The following is a 23,020-nucleotide window of genomic DNA, read 5'->3' on the forward strand; positions in this document are numbered from 1 at the left end:
ACTAAAACATATAATAAATATATTGCACAGCGTCTAGTTTTTTGGCACAAACTGAATCTGAATTCTGCCATATTTAGACTAGTAAATCCCCCCAATGTCCAGGGGCGTAACTATAGAGGATGCAGGGGATGCGGTTGCATCCGGGCCCAGGAGCCTTAGGGGGCCCATAAGGCCTGTCTTCTACATATAAGGAGCCCAGTACTATGAATAAAGCATTATAGTTGGGGTCCCGTTACAGGTTTTGCATTGGGGCCCAGGAGCTTCAAGTTACGCCTCTGCCAATGTCTTCAATCTTCAAAGGTTTAAGTTTGGAAAACTTATTGATTAGTATTGATAAAGCCACGTTCTGTATGGGGAATAAGCAAATTGAGCATTGTCTCTTCATTAGCTCAGACATCCTAGCCATTCAGTGAAAATTCCACTAAAAAATGAAGCTAAATTGTATGTACTGCGAGATAGTAAGCACAAAAAGTACAACTCATCAAGCCCTCATATACCTGCCTCAATGTACAATTACATTATAGCAATGGGAATGTGTTGAGATGAAAACAGAATAATGTCTTCTGGTCTTTATAGGAGTTTCCCATGAAATACCTTTATATGCACCTATACATAGGATGGGTGATAAATGTATAACCACTGAAGGCCCACTGTTGGTGCCCCACCGATCACTAGACTGGAGGTCTAAAGTCAATGGTTGTATGCTAATGAGGAATGAGAGAGCTGTAGTGTTCAGGGTGTCAGAACCCTTTTGATCAAATATTGATGTTCTACCCTAAGGACAGGCCATTAATGTTTTAGTCTGGAAAACCTCTAAGTTTCTCTGTTATGTTGAAAACAAGAAGTGATCTGACTAGAGAACAGTCTAGTAGACATCTTGGATGATCAAGATAGCTGATTGCAGCACAATGGCTTGATAATAATATTTCTGTGTATCTTAGAACTGCTGCACTGCCAGAGAGAACTTTCTTTGTATAAGGCCGCCTGCAGACGAGCGGAAATCCCGCCGCGGGATTTCCCGCGGGATTTCCGCCGCTGAAAGTCTGCATAGGAGTGCATTACAATATTCACTCCTATGCAGACGGCCGCGGTTTGGCCGCGCGAAATCTCGCGCGGCAAACAAACCGCGGCATGTTCTAATTTTCTGCGGGGCACGCACTCACCTGGCCGCCGGCTCCGGTCTGCGCATGCGCCGGCTGCGCGGCAGCCGGCACATCAAAGAGCCGGGGCCGCCAGGCGCGGGTGAGTACGCGCTCGTCCCTGCAGGCTCTGGGGTCGGATCGCGCGGCGAGATTTCTCGCTGCCGGATCCGACCCGCTCGTCTGCAGGCGGCCTAACACTAGATTTTAATAGTATGCTGAAATTACAAAGGATTGATGTTTTATTTCTCATCTGTCATAGTTCATACTGTAGACAGTATATTTGCACAATAGCTCATTTTCTCCTACCTGTTTAGAATTGGTACGTCTCATTCTATGCCTCGCTGACCCTGGCAGATTATGTTCGAAATGAAAATCTATGTAAAGAACTAACAACACACACACACACACTATATATATATATATATATATATATATATATATATATATATATATATATATATATATATATATATATATATAATTATTGTATCTAGCTTCTTTAAGGATTCTATTTTCCAATCATGAAAAACAAAGAGTAATACATTTGTAATATAAACCTTATTTGTCTTGGGCACCATTTTTAGTTCTCTTAATCCCTGGGATTTTCTCATGTAGGACACCAAAGCTCCATCCAAGGAATTGTATGTACATCAATTAGTCTTGATCATACATGAGGAACTCCTTGTACTTGTGGTTGCCCTGATTTGGCATCATTATGGAGACATCCTGGGACCTCAGTCTATCTCTTGTGCATTCCTGTTAAGGCACACTACCGGTATACTATAGTGGATTAAGTGTTCATTAGCCCTGAGCTGTTAACAAAACTTGGTGCCCTCCTACTGTGTAGTCAATTAGCACCAAGACTTGACGGGCGCAAGATAGACACAACGATTATCGCTAAGACAATGGCTTTTAAGCGACTTTCGAGCGATAATCGGTGTATCTAAATCAGCCTTAAGATACCTAATGTGAGATGCAAAGTGATATGTAAATGCTGTCCTGTATGAGATGCTCATGTAAACCACATGCCACAATTCAATGCAAACCCTAGTAGTGAGGATTCTTCTGTTGAGTTAGACTTCATGAGTAGTGAAAGTGGGTGTGGTGGCCACTACAGATGTGTGTAGGGTTCTTCACAGAGGGTTGAATTTGGTTGTGGTGGAACAGAAACTGGAGGAAGCAGTTAGCTAAACAGCTACGTGGTGGGCCTGGTGGCTACTCTGGGGAGCAGATCTAATTGGCACCAAGTGGGTTACGTCAGGCTGGATAATGTTCTGTGGTTGGCCTCAGTAGTTCTGAGACAGGCTTCCTTCTTCTTCTCGCCTCCTGACTGCTCTTTATGACCTAAGCAGAACTCTCTGGGCATGCATTCTTCCTTCAGTCATTTCCTTGCTTGTCCCACAGGCCAGTCCACCCTTTCTATGTTCAGTCTCTAGTCTAACTAATCTCTCCTCCCTCTCTGCCATGTATTTTGGCCTCCTTATTTCCACTTTCTTTGATCTACAGAGGCTCTACCTCTTTCTTCCTCCAGTCCACATGGTATATCTTTCTGTTTAGCCCTACTCCTCTGCCAACTGTGCTTTTCTCCACGACTCTCCTTCTGGGTTGCATTGATGTGATTGACTAGATGTTCCCATCTGCATCTGCCATCAGTTGCCCATAGCTCACCTATATTGTGCTCACCATGATCTTTATTTCCATTGCCAGGAGCCGCAGCCAAGCATCCATACTAGCAAATTAATGTAACTTGTCTGCCTTTTGGTTGTCTGGTTACTTTTTGAAAATGTAATAGCAGACGCACCTGTGTGAAAATAACAAATACGCAGTTCATACCCATCCTTAGCCCCATTGATCTAGCATTGCAGCCTTGCAGTTGTCCCTGTCTCTGTTGCTCAGGGACAACTGCAGGGACAACTGCTGGCTATTCATCAGAGGCATTTCCAACCATTCTTCTGACATCAGTGTTCACATCCTGGAGGCTATGATGCCAGAAGTACTGAGCAGTGACACTGTGGCCTCAGATTTTTTGGCTATTTAGCGGCATCAAAGAATTGCCCAAAAATCATGACCATAGGAAGCACTGGACTCTGTTGTATTCATTCACATGAACAATTTTTGGGCACGTAAAAAAATTTTGCTGGGACAAATAGCACTTCATCAACTGTTTCTGTCCGCCGATTTTTTACACCTCATCAAAAGATAGGTCTTGCCCTATCTTTTGCTGTGATATGCAGGAAGCTCCCATAGACTTCTATGGAAGCAGAAAAAAAGGGAGGGGGAGGGAGTTTTCCTGAGTCCAACACTGGGAAAAGAAGACAAGTGCCCCTATTTAAGCATTAACAGTGATTCTGAGGATTTCTGTCGATCGAGCGATTTCCACGCTGCAGCATATTTTCTTTTCCAATATGTAGCAGCCGCCCGTGTGAACGGCAGAAGATATGCGGCTAAAGATCAGGACTCGATCATGGCAGTTCCTCATTCATGCGATTTTACAGCGTGTACTGGGCGAACGTAAAAATGCATACAGTTGTGTGAAAGAAGCCTTAGACAGTGATCACCTGACTTCTGCTGTCAAAGACCAGGAGAACTTTTGTTTAAATTCTTGCTATTTTTGTTAATAAAATCACCAACTCACATAAAATGATCTGTGTATGTAAATTAACAGGCATTATACCGTATTACTCACTAATCCACTGGTCTTGACTATTGATTTGGGTATTAAAATCTATTTCAGAACACATTATAAAGTAAAGGCTATGACAAAACATTTCCAAAAGGGAAAGATACTAAAAACAGTGAACAAATACTGAGTGGATGTTTCATGTTCTGTTAATACTATAATCTGTAATATTAGATTAAGGCTATGCATGGCATGCAGTAAGCAAGATGCTGTACATCCTGTGGTCATGCCAGTCATTCACTAATAAAACTACACAAAAGGATTATTTGAAACAACTGCATTAAAAGTTTGAAACCTGTTGTGTTAAGATTGTTACGTTGATGTATAAACATTGTGCTTTAATGTCGAACATGACTTGGGGGCCAAAGAGTAACTTAGTATAAAATTCATGTGCCTTGATCTCCTCTCACATACAAGACAACTTTTGTAAAGCTGGAAAACATGGTTGACTTGACAAGCTGCTGTATACAGTTAAAAAAGGTTTGAGAGGAAAAAAGAAATGGTATTTGTTGCAGCATTTATATCTGTCTGGCTTTTACATCTGCAACCTATATGATTTCTTTTCAAGAACAGAGAAAACTGTCACCATATTACTTGGTTGTTGTTTTTTGGTTGTCATCTTCCACGCTGCTGTACAATATGACGTGACAAGGTTAGATACATCGATGTATAAATGCAACACATATAGAAACCTACAAATATCATTGTGTGTTTATATAATATATATGTGTGCGTGTTTATATATTTTGGCAATGTCTGCCTGGGGGGCATGGCGAAGACACAGTGGCTTGCTAGGTCCATGTAAAAGTCAAAATAACTTTATTTTCTTGAACATTCGGCAATAATAATGAAATCCAGTGGAAACACAGCAGCCACTGGCAGCACATACACTTTGTGCTATAAACATAACAAACAGTTGCCCGTACAGGCGCTAACTAAACAGTAGTTTCCTCACTCACTACTAACACAATGGCCTAGCACCACTACACGTATCCAACAGGTGTTAGTCTGGGGGCGTCTTTTCCCGTAAGACTCATAGCCATACCAAGCCTGGTCTCCCACAGACGTCAGGCTTTCAGCCTCCTCTAAGCCGCCCTCTCAGGGAGTAGCTCCAGCTCTTTCTCAGAGCCTGGCTCTGGCTTTCAGCAGCAGCTCTGCCCCAGCTTTCCACTAGGGACTGAATGTGTCTGGAGATTTTAGCTCCTCCAGACACGCCCATACAGCTGTCCCTGCTGATTAGCATACCTTCCAGTACACAGTAGGCCTGTTTACAGCCTCCTGCAGGCCATTTTGTGTACCGCCTTGAACAATATATATGTATATATATATGGACCCAGGCAGGCAAAACAATTTAACATGACATAAAAGTCATACCCACTAAATTTAGAGCCTATAGCAAATGACCTAACCCAGGGGTGGGATTCTGATTTTTAACAAAAAGTTCCTTACTTTGACTGATTAAAATATAAATGTGCCTGTGATGTAGCGCACCACAGAAAATTATCTTCATCTAATAAGCAGATAAAACTATTACATTAAGTCAAAAGCAGAATGAACAATCACATTCGCTAATTCATAGGTGACATCTTCTCTGATTGGAATTGTTTTCACTCTTTTTCTTCTCCATCCACCCTGACCTCAATGACAGGGTTTGCTGCACATACATATTTGGGTTCTCACTCTTTCACATTCTTACCCTCTTTACCAAGACAGATTGTGGAGCGCCACACTGAGCCCCTCATAATATAAGACTGTTCGCTCACTGGAAATTACAGTGCCATAAACTGTGCCTCTTGAATAAAATACCACCATACATGACGCCTTTGGAAAATAATGGCACAAACTGTGTCTTTTAAGATAATACAACCACATAACTAACTTAAACTATGCTGTGCAAAACATGGACAGTTCACAATATACAAGCTATACTTTGTGGCCTTCTTTTTTCACATATCTTGCGGCCTAGTTACTTGGCGGTGTTATTTTTGTGAATATAAAACAAAAGCAAACTGAAACAAAGAAACAGCAAAACACATAGTGCATGTTAGTGGCCTCAGACATTGTTCAAATTCACAAATCCGGCTAAAACAAATTATCTGCAGGCTTTATGCTGTTACCTGTGGTTTTCTGCAAACTTCAAAGTTAGCTTAAAAGTTACATAAAGCTAAACTAAAGAGTAAACAAAGAAAAGAAACTAAATAAATATTACAAAAACCCTGAAGAAAGCAAGGGATAGGAAAGGTGTCGGTAGTGGGTGTGGAGGTGGTAGAGGATGGACCATGTTGGCACTTCAAGCAGCTCCCTCTGAAGCAACAGCTCCACATTCTGCAGGAAATGGGGCAACTTAGAACAGCACTTAGAACAGGTCAGAGAGTGGATGACACAGCATGCCTCAACTACCACCACCTCCTCTACTTCCCAGTCAAAGGCACACAGCAGTCAATCTGCACCAGTCGGCTATGAACATCCGCCCCTCTACTTCACCCCATGTCAAATGTCCCGCACACTCTGGAACAGTCCACATGAGTGGTAGTCTGAGTAGCTGTTTGATTATTAAGTGTTATGGTTGTCAAGGGAGTAGCCCAAACAACCAGAGGAAGAAGACCAAGTCATTGAGGCCCAACCAAGTTTTTCCTCTGAAGGAGAAGATGAGGATGGGTCAGTGTGTGTGGTCAGCCCTCCACAATCTGTATTTAAGGGATTGTGGAAATTGAGGCGTCAGCTCCAAATGCTCTCTGTAACATAGAGTCCACTCATGAAGAGAATAATGACAAAGAGGAGGGGGAAGAGAATGAGATATTTGACCTAACATGGAGAGGCACTGAAAGTCATCATAGGACCTCAGAGGGGAAGAGGAGGATGTTGCAGGGCAGCATCTTCCCAAGACAGGGAGTAGGGTATCACAGAAAAACAAAACAGCTGTACCATCAACCACATCTAGTCACAACAACATCAAGCTCACAGCTAAATCTGCTTACAGGATTTGCGCAGCCTGGGCATTCTTTGAAACCACGGGTGATGATAGGACAATGGTCATCAGTAAGATCTGCCGTAACCTTCTAAAATGTGTCAAGAACAAAAACAACCTCAACACGACGTGCATGAACAGCCGTATGAACTCCCACCACCCGCTGCCTTGGAGAGCCCACCTGGGCCAGAAAGCAAACAGTACTACCATAACTACCTCTTCCTCCATTCCCCTCCTGCTCATTCAAGAGTCTCTAAATACAGAGAGGCAATTTTGTCTAGGGCAAGTAGCACATCTACTTTAGACCTTTCGTCCACAATTGATGACCAGGTTGTAGGCTTCAGAGACAGCGGTGTCAAACAGACAGAAGAAATGGAGCCGCCACCATCACCCCTGCCTTTACCGACATTAACATCTATCCCATAATCTAGCATGTGCCAGGTCAGCAGCCATCCCTCTGTACTTCAGCTATGGGAATGTAAAAAAAATACCCTCCAGGAGCACAGAGCTTGAACACAAGCATTGCATAGCTGCTTGTAATGGAAATCATGCCCGGCAGTCTAGTAGACACTGACCCTGAGGAATGTGGGCCTTTACCCTTAGGCACTTTGAGGCATTTGAGTGCCCTTATGTTGCAGTGCTTTCAGAAGGACTGTTGAATAGCCAATATCAGAAGATCAGATCATTACTGGGTGACCACCTTCCCTGATCCCCGCTACAAGGCCAAAATGACAAATCTTATTCCGCTGGTGAAGAGAGCGCTCAAAATGAAGCAGGATCAGGATAGACTGTTAAGCAGCTTGAGTAGAGAATTTCCACATGGCTGCGGGGATGCATCCACAATGGATCGCAGCTCTGTGGCTCATGGTGGAAATGCCTAAAGCTGCTGCAGCAGCACCATCACTGGTGGAAGGGGAAGTCCAACATAGTTTTTTCAGCCTGTCACTGCCTACAGCAACAGCACAAGGGAGGACTCAGAGTCACAGGCAGCACTTATCTATGATGATTCAAGAGTATATCAGCTTCCGCATGGATGTACTCAGATATGGCATTGAGCCCCTTGACTCCTGGTGTCTAAGCCGGATGTGTGGCTGGAGCTTGCACAACATGCTTTAGAGGTGCTTGCTGTACTGCCAGTATGCTATGAGAAAGGATGTTCATCACAGCTGGGAATGTAATAACTGACAGATGCATCTGCTTGTCCACAGACAGTGTGGATCACCTGACGTTTCTTAAAATGAATCAAGCATAGATTTTATCGGACTTCTGCACCCCCATGGCAGATCATACCCATTAGTTAGCATGCTGGCAATATTTAAATACATATGACTGAACATAGTTGTATTTTTAAAAAAACTGCTTTCCTTCTCTAGCTTCTGCCATGTTTCCTCCTCCTACTTCCCCCCAAATGAAAAATATGTCAATATGGAAATACAGAGCTGCAGCTCTCAAATCTACACAAGGAGTACACTCTGCCCTCAAGGTACTGTTACTGGTGGTGGTGATGGAACTCCTGCTGCTCTCCTTTTCCTGCTTCCATTGTGTTCTCTCCTTCTCATTTCCCCAAAATGAAGAATTTCTAAGGCACATGAAACAGTTGCAGCTCTACAGCTTTTCCTTGGAGAAGGCCCATTTTTGGGTGTTTTCTGTTCACCTGGTAAAATTTGACTTTTACAAAATTTATAACATTGCTTTAGGACAAGCACCACACCTGCTGTTTCCATGGGTGAAATTTGTGGTAGCTCTATAGCTGTTCCTTGGAGGGGGAGAAGTAGAAGGCCCGTGCTTGGGTATTCTGTTCACCTTTAGAATTTGTCGTTTGAAAATGTATGACATTGTTTTTAAAACAAGCACCACAATTGCTGTCTCCCTTGGCACAATTTTTGGTAACTCTACAGCTGTTCCTTGGGGAAGGCTCGTGCACGTGGGTTCCTGTCAACTGTAAGGATCTGGCACCTGCTCTCTGTTTCACATAATTTTTGGTAGCTCTATGGCTGTCTCTTGGAGAAGGCCCATATTTGGCTGTATGGCTAGCGATATATTTTCTTGTGAGGCAAGAGTAAGTGAAAACGTATGATTATGAAACCAATGATTTTCAATTGTTTCATACTTACTTGCGATGTTTTCACTGAAGCCTCGCAGCGCTAAGAAAAATCTGCGCTATCACCCATTGCTTTCAATGGGGCCGGCGGCAGCAGCGCCAGCTCCATTGAAAACATAGGGAGTACATTGTGCTCCCTTGACACAGTGTGACAGCTATAGCAGGGAATTCTTTCATCCCCGCTAGAGAAAGAGTTCTGAAGGTTTTCGTGGAGGTGATTAGGGCCCTTTTACACAGGCTAAACCTCTGCTCATCATAATATGTCAATCGTCTCTCATTACTGACATTTACAAGTGACAAAGGTTTAGCAGTATGGGGATGAACGATTGCTAATATGAACATTTATACTCATACAGGTAGCATTCGTTGGTAGCACATTCCCTGTTTACGTGGGGGATGAGCTGCTAACAAGTGAGCATTTTTATGCCCAAATAAAAAATCCAATCGGCCAATTGCTCATTTGTTGACTGAATACAGACATATTCAGATGGGTTGGTGATTGGACAAACAAACATTTGCATGAATTTCCGCTCCTGAATCTGATCATTGGCCTGTGTAAAAGGGAGTTATTGTGGAGACTGGGCAAAATTTTCCTTAACATCTCCACTTATTGCCTCTATGCCAAACATTCATCTAAGTCGTCAAACTACATTTTTTGCTGATCTATACCAGTGCTGCTTTCCAGCCAACTTCAAATTTCCACATTATTATTTAACCCCTTCCCACCACAGGACATAAGGTTACACCATGGCAGACTGATACGTAAGGCAACATGATGTAACCTTACGTCATGGGGATATCGCAGGATCTGTGGAGATAGCCAACCTCCCACTGCAACAGCAGGGGGGCATTGGGACAGCGACCCCCGCTGTTAATCCCTTACAAGCCGCTATCTATGTAGATCACAGCATGTAAAGGGTTCACTGAGGGAGGATGCTCTCTCTGTGATGTCATCGGATCCCTGCTATGTAAGCATGGAGGACCAACGGGTTGTCAAGGCAACAGGACACCAGATACAGGTGTGCCGGTTTGCCAGTGCCTATCATCATTATAACCAGCGATAACGAATTGCAGGACATAGGTCTTGCAATGCCCTACCATAGCGATCATAGGTGTTATAGTACAAGTCCCCTACAGGGGCATAAATTGTGAAAGAAAGCTAAGAAAATAGTGTAAAAAAAACATTAAAAAATAACTTTTTTTCTCATTTTCCCCTATTTGTATAAAAAAATGTAAGAAAACCCCCACATATGTGATATCATTGTGTCCGTAATGACCTACCCCAAAATGGTACAAATAAAAACTACAGGTCGTGTCACAAAAAACAAGGCCTTAAAGATCTCCACCCATGGAAAAAGAAACAAGTTACAAGTTATGCGACTTTGAATGCAACGATGCAAAACTAATTATAATTTTAAAAAAGAGGGTTTTTATTGTGCAAAAGTGGAAAAAACTATAATGTTTTTGGTTTCGTTGTAATCGTACCGACCCGCATAAAAATGTATTGTGTCATTTATGCAGTTTGATTGATGCTGTAAAAAAAATATGTGTTTTGTCTCCCTGCTCTCAAAAAATAAATAATAAAAGTTTTACAATACATTATATGCACCCCAAAATTGTACTAATAAAAACTATATTCGTGACGCAAAAAACAAGCCCTTATACGACTGTGTGAACGGAAAAATAAAGTTATGGCTCTTGAAAAGTGGAAATGAAAATCCCCCAATCGTTGTTTTCTTAAGCCCCAAATAGGCCATGTCCTTAAGGGATTAAAATGGCCACTGAGCATTGCAAAAACTACATCTCCCAGAATGCCCCATTGCCAGTTATTGAGGTAAAAATGTACAAGATTTAAAGGCACTGAGCATGCCCGACCAGTAAAACAGCGGAACATACAGGTTGTAACAATTGGATACCAATGGAGAACTAAGCAAGGGGTGACCACTGAAAAAGCAATATCTCTGCAACTTTGTAAAACAAGTTAGAACATTGTATTCCAGCACTTCATGTTATCACATTATGAGGCATATAACTTTGAATTGCTGGAATACCCCTATACGTCTATTTAGTTGGTGTAGATCCCAGAACACAGCCCCCTGGGTACCCTCAAAATAATCAATACTATTTTTTATTAGTACAGTGTTTTGACTAATTTACCAACATTTAATAATTATACCATATCACTTCTGAAAGGTCCATTTTTACTAATGTGTATACGAGCACAGACTGGCAGATATTTAACAACTGGCTCTAGATGTAGGCTAATCCCCTGGGAAACATAATAACTAGGGACTTTGCAAGGTTGGATAGAAAAGAAATAGTAGTATAAGATCACATGCTCAGGATTTTTTTGTTCTTTTCTTCACTCTTCCTTTTTATGAATACACCTGCTAGCTCCAAAAATGGAACTGCATTTTTACACATTTTGTCCTCAGAACCGTACTGTACTTCCACTTTTTAAAGTCTTAAACCATGACGTTTGATATGTACTAAAATTATTGCACTTTGAAAGGATCTACTATTCTAGGCAGGCTGTCATTGGCAGAAGTGTTATTGTTTTAAAAAATAGCCAATCTATGCAAATGTACAAAAACAAAATATAGTGTATTTAATAAGCGTTTATTCTGCTTAACCCCTTAGTGACCAGCCCATTGCTTTTTTATGTCCTAGCTTGCTAGGCCTTAATGCCTGAGGATGTAAAAACAAGCTCTCTGTGGGGATTAAAGTCCTGCAAGCTGAGGACATGACAGCTCCATGTTGCTGGCTCCCGGAGGTAGCCAGCAACCTGTAGCTGTCATCCCAGGCCCCAGGGGCCCCCACCCTAGTCACATGATCGCCCGCAATCATATAAAAGTCAATAAAAAGTAAAAAAAGTTAAAGATTCGGCTGCCTTGATGGATCATATCCATCAGGGCAGCTGAAAGTACTCACCCACCTCCTCCGCCATGTCCCGTGATGTAAAAACTCATGACACCCCTCAGTGAATATATTAAGGGGTGTTGTTTTTAAAATTCGGTCATTTGCAGGGGTAGTTTTTCAAATGTACGCCAGAATAAAGTAAACAGATGAAAATATATATCTTAGCAAAAATTGGTACAGTATGTTTGCACATATTTGAGATATTACAGTTGAAAATGTGAAAAATTAAAAAATTTTTCAAAAATTTTCCTAATTTTGGTAATTTTAATAAATATTCACAAATTCTATTGTCCTATTTTTACCACCTAAATGAAGTACAGCATGTGGCGAAAAAACTGTGTCAGAATCACTTGGATATGCAAAACCTTTATGGAGTTATTCCATGTTAAAGAGACACATGTCCGATTTCCATAATTTGGCCTGGTCATTAAGGCGCAAACAGTCTTGGTCACTAAGGGGTTATGTGTACCTTAGGTGTGCAAATGCACATAAAAGTAGAGCGTGCTGCTTTTTTTGAACAACCGAAATGTGCGCACAGGATATGTAAATGTGAATGAACCCATTGAAATGAATGGCTTTTACATATTGCATGCCAAATACACCTCTGCGAAAGAGCCCTTAAACTTGCACAGTGCAATTCCACAGTCTAACATTTTCTATATGAATATATAATATAATTTTCCGTATATGTAAAAAAAACAACTCACCAGCCACCTCCAAACCACCAGGGATAACATGGAAATGTCTGACCAGACGTGAATATATAGAAAAATGTAGAGAAATCCAGCTTGTCCAAATGTCCAGAGAAATATTTAAAATTCCAAACTATATTTTATAGTATTAAAAGAAATTTAAAAAGTGACTATTCACTCCAAGAAAGAAAATCATTTCTTAGATGTTTCTGGTGAAGGATACAAAGTCACCACATCGTATTTAACCCCTTAGTGACGGAGCTTTTTGGCTTTTTTCAATTTTTGTTTTTTCCTACTCCCTTTTAAAAAATCGTAGCTCCTTAATTTATCCATCGACGTCGCTGTATGTGGGCTTGTTTTTTGCGGGATGAGTTGTATTTTTCAATGGCACTATTTATTGTACCATATAATTTACTGAAAAACTTTTTAAAAATTCTTAGCGGAGAGAAATGGAAAAAAAACGACATTCCACCATCTTTCGGTGCGTCCTGTTTCTACAGCACACAAATTGCAACAAAAACTACCTGATATTTTTATTCTATGGGTCAGTACGATTGCTACGATACCAAACTTGTATAGTATTTTTTTTGCTGTAGTACTTTTATTTTTTTTTTAAGATATTTAATTTTTTAAAATTATTTTCTGCGGTCATTTTGTGCGCGCAATACCTTTTTTATTTTTTCGTCGATGTAGTTGAGCAAGGGCTCATTTTTTGCAGGATGTCCTGAAGTTTCCGATAGTATCAATTTGGAATACATACGACTTTTTAATCACTTTTTATTGCGTTTTTTCTGGGAGACCGGGTAACTAAAAAAGTGTATTTTGGCGTTCTTTATTTTTTTTTCAGACGACGTTCACCGTGCGGGAAAAATAATGCACTACTTTGATAGTTCGGACTTTCACGGACGTGGCGATATCAAATACATATTTTTATTTTATTATTTTGATTTTTTAATAATGGATATGGCAAAAGGGGGGTGATTTAAACTTTTATAACTTTTTTTTTTTTAACAATTAAAAAAACTTTATTGATTATTTTTTTTACATTACTTTGAAGTCCCCCTGGGGGACTTTAACATGCGATGCTTTGATCGCTCCTGCAGTATGACGTAATGCTATAGCATTACGTCATACTGCTTTTTTACAGGCAGTCTTTCAAGCCACCCTGTGTGGATGGCTTGATAGGCAGTCTGCTAAGGCAGCCCTGGGGCCATTCATTAAGCCCCCGGCTGCCATGACACCTGCACGGCTCCCCCGATCTCACCGCGGGGGGGGGGGGGGGGGCCGTGCAGGACCCCCGAACAGCGTTCGGGGGATTTAAATGCCGCAGTCAGAATTGACAGCGGCATTTAAAGGGTTAATAGCCGCGATCGGATGAACGGCCAAGCGCGGCTATTGCCCGCGGGTGTCAATTGTAATAAACAGCTGATGCCCGCGCTGTATGGAGGGAGATAGCGCCGCTTCCTCCCTGCATACACGTCCTGCAACAGCAGGACGTAGTTTCCCGATGGGGCGGTCGTTAAGGGGTTAAAACCCAGTCAATTAGAAACACCTGAAATAATTGATCACATGATAAAGCTCAATATTTATAAACATAAACTGCTAGTTTAAATAATCTAAATGCACAAATCATTATACTGAAGTAAATCCCAAAAGCCTTGCCTAAAGGCAAAAAGATCAATATGTGATGATTGTTGTCAGCAAACACAGTTTGTTTGAGTCCATGACAGAGAGGCACATTGATGTAATAAACAACTCCATTACAAATAAGCAAAATTACTAATTGACCAAAATCTAAGAGGTCACAAGTAGTTCAACAACAATTTCATATAATGAATGGCAAAACCTCACCGGAGGATAGCACCAATGCAGTCACTTGGTAGCACTGGGAGACATAGTACCATTGATGCAGGTGCACTGCAGTCACTTAGTAGCACTGGGACACATAGTAATATTGGTGCATGCGCACTACAGTCACTTGGTAGCACTGGGACACATAGTACGATTGCTGCATGCGCACTGCAGTCACTTGGTAGCACTGGGACACATAGTACCATTGATGCATGCGTACTGCAGTCACTTGGTAGCACTGGGACACAGTAATATTGGTGCATGCACCATACAGTCACTTGGTAGCACTGGGACACATAGTACTATTGGTGCATGCGCACTGCAGTCACTTGGTAGCACTGGGACACATAGTACTATTGGTGCATGCGCATACAATCACTTGGTAGCACTGGGACACATAGTACTATTGGCGCATGCGCACTGCAGTCACTTGGTAGCACTGAGACACATAGTACTATTGGTGCATGTGCACTACAATCACTTGTTAGCACTGGGACACATAGTAGTATTGGTCCATGTGCACCACAGTCACTTGGTAGCGCTGGGGCACACAGTACCATTGGTCCATGTGCAGAATGAGCAGGGTCACCCTGCTGAGGATAGTGCTGCCACTGTGCACTTGATGGTGCAAGTGTATTTTAATCAGAGGTGACCCAAGTAGCCTGCGTAACCTGTCATAAAGAAGTGGCGCACTACTGCAATTGTGGACACAACGCAATTAATGAATGCTATGTTAAAAAGGAGTAATGAACATATTACTACAAATGTTGGCATGAAGAAAAAACAAAAATAAGTAATCAAATAGATCTCAAAGAATATATGGAGTCTAATGAAAATAACCAATAAGCCAAAATCAATAATGATAAAACCCTAATTTTTGGAGCGCTTAACATCAAGATGTACCAACATGTGATCAATACAATAATAGAAATACAACAAGGGGAATAAATAGATTTACTTATAAATATTATATAAGAATCAAAAGATATGCATATACCCTTAAAGGGGAAGCAACAAGTTACTTTTAGTACTCAGGCCAAAAGGGGTAAATGTTTTCAATGTGTAAATGCAAAATGTCTCCCTCCTGAGCAGGAGGTGCCTTACTTCCCTTACTACATATATTGGGCGGTTTATTTTTATCAATGCCAAAATCTCAATGAGATGATACAGACTTATCATGAAGTATGACAAAGTACCCGCACGCATTAGACGTATGTCGGCTTGACATAGACATTACATCATTCAAATGATGCAATGAGTTTTCTAGAAGTACAACCAACATAAAGCTTCCTGCAGGCTCCGCATTCCAACACATACACCACATAATCCGTGTTACAAGAAATATAGCTGTTAGAGCTTAAATACAATATGTTTGCCGCCATAGACAGACTTCAAAAAAGGTGGAAAGTCTCAGGCTGTATTCAGATGGGCGAGTACGATGTAGGTCTGTGAAAATCCAGTTTCAGTGATTGCAATGGTTTTTTAGTATTAAGGGCTCCTGCACATGAGCGTAAGTACAATTTTAGCCTCTTTTTCACAACGTATTTGCTCAGGGAACCTTTTTTTGCGCATAACGGCGTATATTTGTCTTTTTTTTTAGCATAAAATCCCACTAGCACTAGGTTATGATGTCATTATTGACCTAGCCCCCTTTAATTACCCATAAGTATTCAACGTGTTCGGCAAGATGCTAATCTGTGGTGCTTCTGGTACTTTCTCGATTTGGGAGAGAGTAGTTCATCTTGGAAACATGTGTTCTGATGACAAGAATGCTATTTTGCCTTGGTAACTGTCATGTAGATGTTGGCTGGCACGTGATATAGCAAAGGATATTCCGAAAAAGAGGTTGAGGCGGAGGCCCGAGGTTCATTCTCTGGGGTTCCACAGTGCTAGCCTCTGACCTTCAAAATTTATGAGCACTTCCATCTCCACTTAATGGAGGAGGCTTCCAAAAGGAGATTCTCAAAGGCCTCATGCCCACGGCCGTGACGGACTCCGCCAGTGGAATTTTGCAGCGGAGTCGGCCACGGCGCCCCAGAAAACCCCCATACTCACCAATCTGGGTCCGCTGTACGCATCCCGCCTGGCGGGTAGGTGCAAATGCGCAGTACAGCGCGTGACGCGCCGGCAGTGCGGGATGATGCGGCCGGCGGTGGCCGGGGACGCGTATTCACACGATACTTCCACTGTGGTACAGCGGAAGTATAGCGTGACGGACAGCTTCCATTGACTGCAATAGAAGCCGGCCGGGCGTATTCCCGCGGCAAATAGAGCATGTCGTGGTTTCTTTCATGCTGTGGAATTCCGCTGCGTGAACATTGAGCTATTAGGTTCAGTAGAACCTAATAGCTGCGGGACAACGCTGCGGATTTCCGCCGTGTTAAACTTGAAGCTCCTGGGCCCCAATGCAAAACCTGTAACGGGGCCCCCAACTGTAATGCTTTATTCATAGTACTGAGCTCCCTATATGGAGAAGAGAGGCCTTATGGGCCCCCTAAGGCTCCTGGGCCCAGGTGCAACCGCATCCCCTGCATCCCCCATAGTTACGCCAGCGGTCATCAATACTAAAAGCCCTGGATGACCTTTTTAAACGTGATCTTTTTCTGCCATCAATCTTCTATGTTTCCATACTGCTAAGAACGAGGGTTACAATATGAAGATTTTACAAGTGGGTAAAAGCAATGCAGAAACATACAGTACTTTAAGGTTTTACAAACCGATTTAGTCTAGTTAAACCTATTATCTTGCAGTGTAGTCAGTATTTTTGTAAGGGAGCTGATGCTGTTGCCGTCATGAACCCCATCCCCTTGTAACTAACTTACGTGAACTGAACTGTATGCTCTGTTCCCGGTGATGCAGCTAGAACAGTTTACGTGAAACACTATTATATTTATTATTGTGCTCTTACAATGTTGTTGGTTAACTGGGTTTATTTGCAGCTACTGTGGAGTTTGGACCATTAACTCCTGGTTATGTTAGGATTAGAGATGAGCGAGCGTACTCGGATAAGCACTACTCGCTCGAGTAATTGGCTTTATCCGAGTATCGCTGTGCTCGGGTCTAAAGATTCGGGTGCCGGCACGGAGCGGGGAGCTGCAGGGGAGAGCGGGGAGGAACGGAGGGGAGATCTTTCTCTCCCGCCCGCTCTCCCCTGCTCCCCGCTGCGACTCACCTGTAAGCCGCAGCGGCACCCGAATCTTTAGACCCGAGCACAGCGATACTCGGATAAAGCCAATTACTCGAGCGAGTAGTGCTTATCCGAGTACGCTCGCTCATCTCTAGTTAGGATGCATGCTATTTGCCCTGGGTCACGATTGCAGACATTGACCATAGCGCTGCATGAGCTCCATGAAGGGGAGAACCCAAGATTATAATTGGCTTTATATACTTCATGGTTGTTGTGACATAAAAGCAGATAAAATGCAGCTGTGTCAGTGCAGTCTAAGACCTCGGTCACATGGGCGTTTTTTCCCGGAACCGCAAATCGCGTGACCGGGGCCAGCGATTCATAGAAAAAGCTGCACATAGCAGCGTTTTCAGTGAAACCGCCACGCACTGCCTGCTATCCTCTGCCACAGCTGTGGCAGAGGAGAGCGATGTTCGCCCATTGAATTCAATGGAGCCAGCAATACTGTCGGCTCCATTGAAAGCAATGGGCTGCTAGCGAGCGCGGGATAAATTTACGGGAAGGGCTTAAAAATATAAGCCCTTCCCTGAAAACCATCCTGAAAATGTGTAAAAATAAAAAAAAAGTATACTCACCTTTTTCTTGGAGCCGGAGTTCAGCCACGTCCGGCCGGCAGTTCTCTTGAACTGCTCTGTGTAGTATTTAGCAGGCGGGGATTTAAAATCCCTGCCTGCTGAATGGGCTGCCTCTGATTGGTCACAGCCCTCACCAATCAGAGGCAGCTCTCACTCACCCATTCATGAATTCATGAATGGGTGAGTGAGTGCTGCCTCTGATTGGCTGAGCGCGGGGACCAATCAGAGCAAGCTCTCAGCTATTGAATGACAGCTGAGAGCTGCCTCTGATTGGTCCCTGCGCTCAGCCAATCAGAGGCAGAACTCACTTACTCATTCATGAATTCATGACTGGGTGAGTGAGAGCTGCCTCTGATTGGTGAGGGCTGTGGCCAATCAGAGGCAGCTCTTTCAGCAGGCGGGGATTTTAAATCCCTGGCTGCTGAATACTACACAGAGCAGTTCAGGAGAACTGCCGGCTGGACGCGGCTAGACTCCGGCTCCAGGGACAAGGTGAGTATACTTTTTTTTTTATTTTTACACATTTTAGGATGATTTTCAGGGAAGGGCTTATATTTATAAGCCCTTCCCGAAAATTCATCCCGCGCTCGCCGGCAGCCCATTGCTTTCAATGGAGCCGTCTGTATTGCCGGCTCCATTGAATTCAATGGGCGAACATCGTTCTCCTCTGCCACAGCTGTTACAGCTGTGGCAGAAGAGAACGATCTTTAGTATATGTTCTCAATGAGGTTGGCGCTGCTGCCGCCGGCCCCATTGAGCGCATAAATAGAACACAGCGATGCGCAGAACGCAGATAGGCGCATTCTGCAAATCGTTGTGTCCTATAATTGATCGCACATCCGCATAAAAAGCGGACATGTGACCGATCCCATTGGGATGCATTTGGTCTATAGATCTGCAGATCGCAAGCGCGTCTGCAGATCAGACCAAAAAACGGTCGTGTGACCGAGGCCTAAGGGTGAATGCAGTATGCAAGACAAGATTATTATTATGTGAGAAATGAAGCTGGTCCAGTAAGCATAAACCTAAGCAGTAGATGTGGGTGGTGATCCACTGCCCTGGCCTATTGAACATGTCAGTTGTGGCCTTGTATAGAATTGTGGCCTAAGAAGAAGTGTTCCTGGATAAGTGTGGTGGTTCTGAACCGATATCTGGAGAGAGTGTACTGTGGGATAAACAGGCTATGAGAAAGCTACCAAGTGGACCAGAGTGTGCTGCATAATCTGCCGCCCTCTGTTTGAGTTCTGTTCAAGTGAACTTCCCTGTGCAACTAACAGAGGCTTCAACCACTAAGCTAAATGTTCTAATAAGAGACTGTAACTGCTTATCTGAATGTCCTAAAAAGAGACTGTAACCACCAAGCTCTGTACCCAGAAATTTGTAACTAAGCCAGTGCTCATTGTGACTTTAACCAGTACAGTTTGTGGCTCTTCAGGAGAAAAGTATTCTTAAGTTAACTGTTGTGTCACCTGCCTTACTATACTATTCTCAAGAACCTCACTCATACCATAAATACAGCACCCGAACTACATTTATTAAACTCTTACATAATAATGTTCACTGTTGTGCTCCCTTAATAGTTGTGAACCCAAGCATTCCCCTAATAATGCTCTGATTATAGTACGTCTCCACACGTGCCTCCCTAATAGTAATAGTACCCTCCTGTCCCCTTAATAGTAAATATGCCCCCATGTACTACCTTAGTATTAATAGTGGTCCTAACTGCCTGCCTAGCAGTAACCATGCTCCTTGTATACTATTAGTGCCCCAAATGCCCCTAAATGCTTCCTTAATTGAAATTATGCCCCCAAGTACCCTCTTGGTAGTTTTTTTGGCCCTTAATATTTGCAGCTGTGCTATATGCAAAAATACTTAACTGTCATGATGAGCACAGAGTCCTTTTCTGGCCTAGCACAGGTGCAGCGATGAAGTTACGTCATTATCCTGCTTACGTAGGGATGCTGAAGTTCTGTCCAGGTATCCAGACTCTTGTAGGCCGCAGGGCCACTTGGCATCCTGAGTTCCGCTAAAGCCATTTTCGTCTACTAGTGTCCTCAATGCTGATGCCACAAATTTTCTCTGCCAGCATTCTGACTTCCGCTGTGGCCGCTTACTAGGCTGGCAAACACAAGTAAGTGTACCGTGGCCACAGTAGAACTCAGGACACCGAGTGGCTCGAAACATCTGCAGGGTATCCGGCCTCAGGGCATTGCCTTCCTGCTCCTTGGCTCAGCCCACCCCTGACATATGGATAGGTGATAAAAGTATATCTTAGGTATACATCTTTAATATTATCCCTGTTGGCGCACGATGCACCTACTACATGAAGATGTGTACACTTCTACATATATTAAGCATATCTCAGCTTCTCAGGGCACTCACACAGAAATCTATGCAACATAGGAGATTTCTGGTATAATTTATGCCAATTTCTGGCATAAATTACACATATATGTTTCGGGATTGGCAGCCACTTGTCCAGTCAACAAGCTATGCCCCCTTTTTTGGAAAGTTTTGGAAAGTCATAAAATGTTAGCGCAAGCTGGGTTTGCGCAAAAGTTTGTGACTTTCTTATACCACAAACTAAAGAATAAAACTCCCCTATATTGCTCATAGCCACCAGCAGATTTCCAGAGTATATATTAAAAAAACAAAACAAAAGGCTGCTCCGATGGGCAAGGCTGCCACTTTCTTCTTGGAAGAATTTATAATCATGAGGCTCCGTATATTTGAAATCAAAATGTTAATATTCCAGCTATTGAAAATGACTGCAGCACTTTCATGATATAATCCCTTCAATGATGGAGATTGAATGATGGAGATCTATAGCATAGATTCTTTCTGTGATTCATGTGTAAAGCGCTTCAGATTTTATAATTCCCTGCTGCCTTTAATTGACTCCTCTTTGCTACTTTAATGCATTATTGGTCATTTTAACAATTCTTCTATTTAAATTGTATTCCGAGCTTGCAATCTGCATAATTTGTCTGCATTTTCTGTATTATTGTATGTCTCTAGCATCCTTACTTCAACATGCTTCTGTGATTCCAATGTGCTAATGTGATTTCATCTTGATTTCCTGCAGGGGTGGACAAACATATTGAGAGCCTAGAAGTCATCCATGCATTATAAGAATCAGAACATTGAGCATCCAACACCTTCACATCTGTTTGACATTTCAGGTAAGTCACCCACTTTAGCATCTATACATTTTTATTATTTTAGATTTTCACACTATTGCAGGTACTTATTAATACAAAATATAAGCTTTTCTCACAAACAAGCACAGCAGCAGTCTTCCTGTGACCCTGAAGTTACACGTCATTGGCCAATATGAAGTATTTAGACAATGGAGCACATCAGAGATGTCCTGTATGACCTCTTATTTTTATTTTATGCCAAGAAACATTCCTGTGCAGAACTGGTTCCAACCAGAACATTAGAGGTACATCAATAGGTGGGGTTATGCATAAAGTAGTAGCTTACGCAGATGACCTTCTCTTATTCTTACATCCCCATGGATCTAACCTTATGTTGCTGCTCGTTATGCTGTTCTTTCCAATTTTTAAATTAATATAAAAAATCTGAGGCACTAAATATCCCATTACCAGCGTCTTTAGTATCTGACTTCACCAGTGCTTTTTCATTTTGTTGATCTCAAGACACCATGAAATATTTAGGAGTACTTTTGACCAATGAACTCTCACGATTGTATGCAGTAAACTTTCTTCCTTTATTGCAACTCCTCAAAAACGACTTAGATTCCTCTAGACCGGGGTTATTTTTGTGGTTCGGTAGATGTGCCATAGTTAAACTCCCTGGGACATTCAAATGTTCAACGTCCAATGTTGTGTACCTGATCCGGTGCAGTGAATGTCCTGTTGGGGGCTTTATGTGGGAAAAACAGGACAGAAACTGAAAACCAGGATGAGAGAATTGCCACACGATTAAAGAGAGTAAGACAGAATTACCTGTGGCTGAGCACTTTTCTAGTCACAGACACAACATACAAGATATGAGAGTTATCATACTTTAAGGCAATTTTAAGTCCCAGCGTTACAAGAGAATTTGGGAATATAAGTTTATAACCACCTTTCATACTATCAGAAATGGAATGAATCTCGGGGGTGGGGTGGGGGGTGGGGGGTTTACACCAGTGAAGATTATGAGAAACCCAGAGCAGTGGTAACACATTTGCCTGGTGTTAACCGCCTAACAGCAATTTACAGACTATAAATGTTCACATTCCTTGTCATTGGACTAATTATTTACTGTTATGGTCATCCCTCCCTGGTATTTATCTAAGTGCTATTAATCACAAAACATCTGTGTCCTCTTATCGTGTCTCTGGTACAGTGGTGCCTTGGGTTGAGAATTTAATTTGTTCTGTGACAAAGCTCTTAACCCAAAATGCTCAAAAGTCAAATCAATTTTTCACATTGAAATCAATGGAAATGCCATTAATCCATTCCGGATCGCGAAGCTCTTCCATTGAATTCAATGAATGGCAGAGCGCTGCCTGTGATTGGCTGAGCGCTGCGACCAATTACAGGCAGCCCTTTCAGCAGGCGGGGATTTTAAATCCCCGTCTGCTGAAAAGCTTCAAAGCAGTGCAGGGAGAAGACACGGCTACACGCGGCTGAGCCCCGGCAGTGGTGGAGAGGTGAGTATACATTTTTTTATTTTTTTACTACAGCTAGGGATGATTTTCAGGGAAGGACTTATATTTATAGCTCTTCCCCGAAAATCACTGCAAGGGTGCCGGCATCCTATTGCTTTCAATGGGGCCACTGTGACAGCTGTGGCAGGAGATTCTTTACTCCCTGCAGGGAGTCCCCTTGTCACTGAACACTGTGACAGTGCTGTCACAGTGTTCAGTGAGGAGGGGACTCCCTGCGTGGAATG

The 23,020-nt window shown here is 42.6% G+C and overlaps 1 long non-coding RNA gene across 2 annotated transcripts in view; it reads left to right on the forward strand.

The window, feature by feature from the left end:
* The window catches only part of LOC136581933 (uncharacterized), a 280,168-nt gene that overhangs the window by 170,806 nt on the left and 86,342 nt on the right, over nucleotides 1–23,020 (forward strand). For both annotated transcript variants that reach the window (XR_010787107.1, XR_010787106.1), the window contains exon 2: nucleotides 21,201–21,297. This is a non-coding gene — a long non-coding RNA (uncharacterized lncRNA). The remainder of the gene's footprint in view (nucleotides 1–21,200; nucleotides 21,298–23,020) is intronic.

This window comes from Eleutherodactylus coqui, chromosome 11, assembly GCF_035609145.1.
Source record: "Eleutherodactylus coqui strain aEleCoq1 chromosome 11, aEleCoq1.hap1, whole genome shotgun sequence".
NCBI classification, from domain to species: domain Eukaryota; kingdom Metazoa; phylum Chordata; class Amphibia; order Anura; family Eleutherodactylidae; genus Eleutherodactylus; species Eleutherodactylus coqui.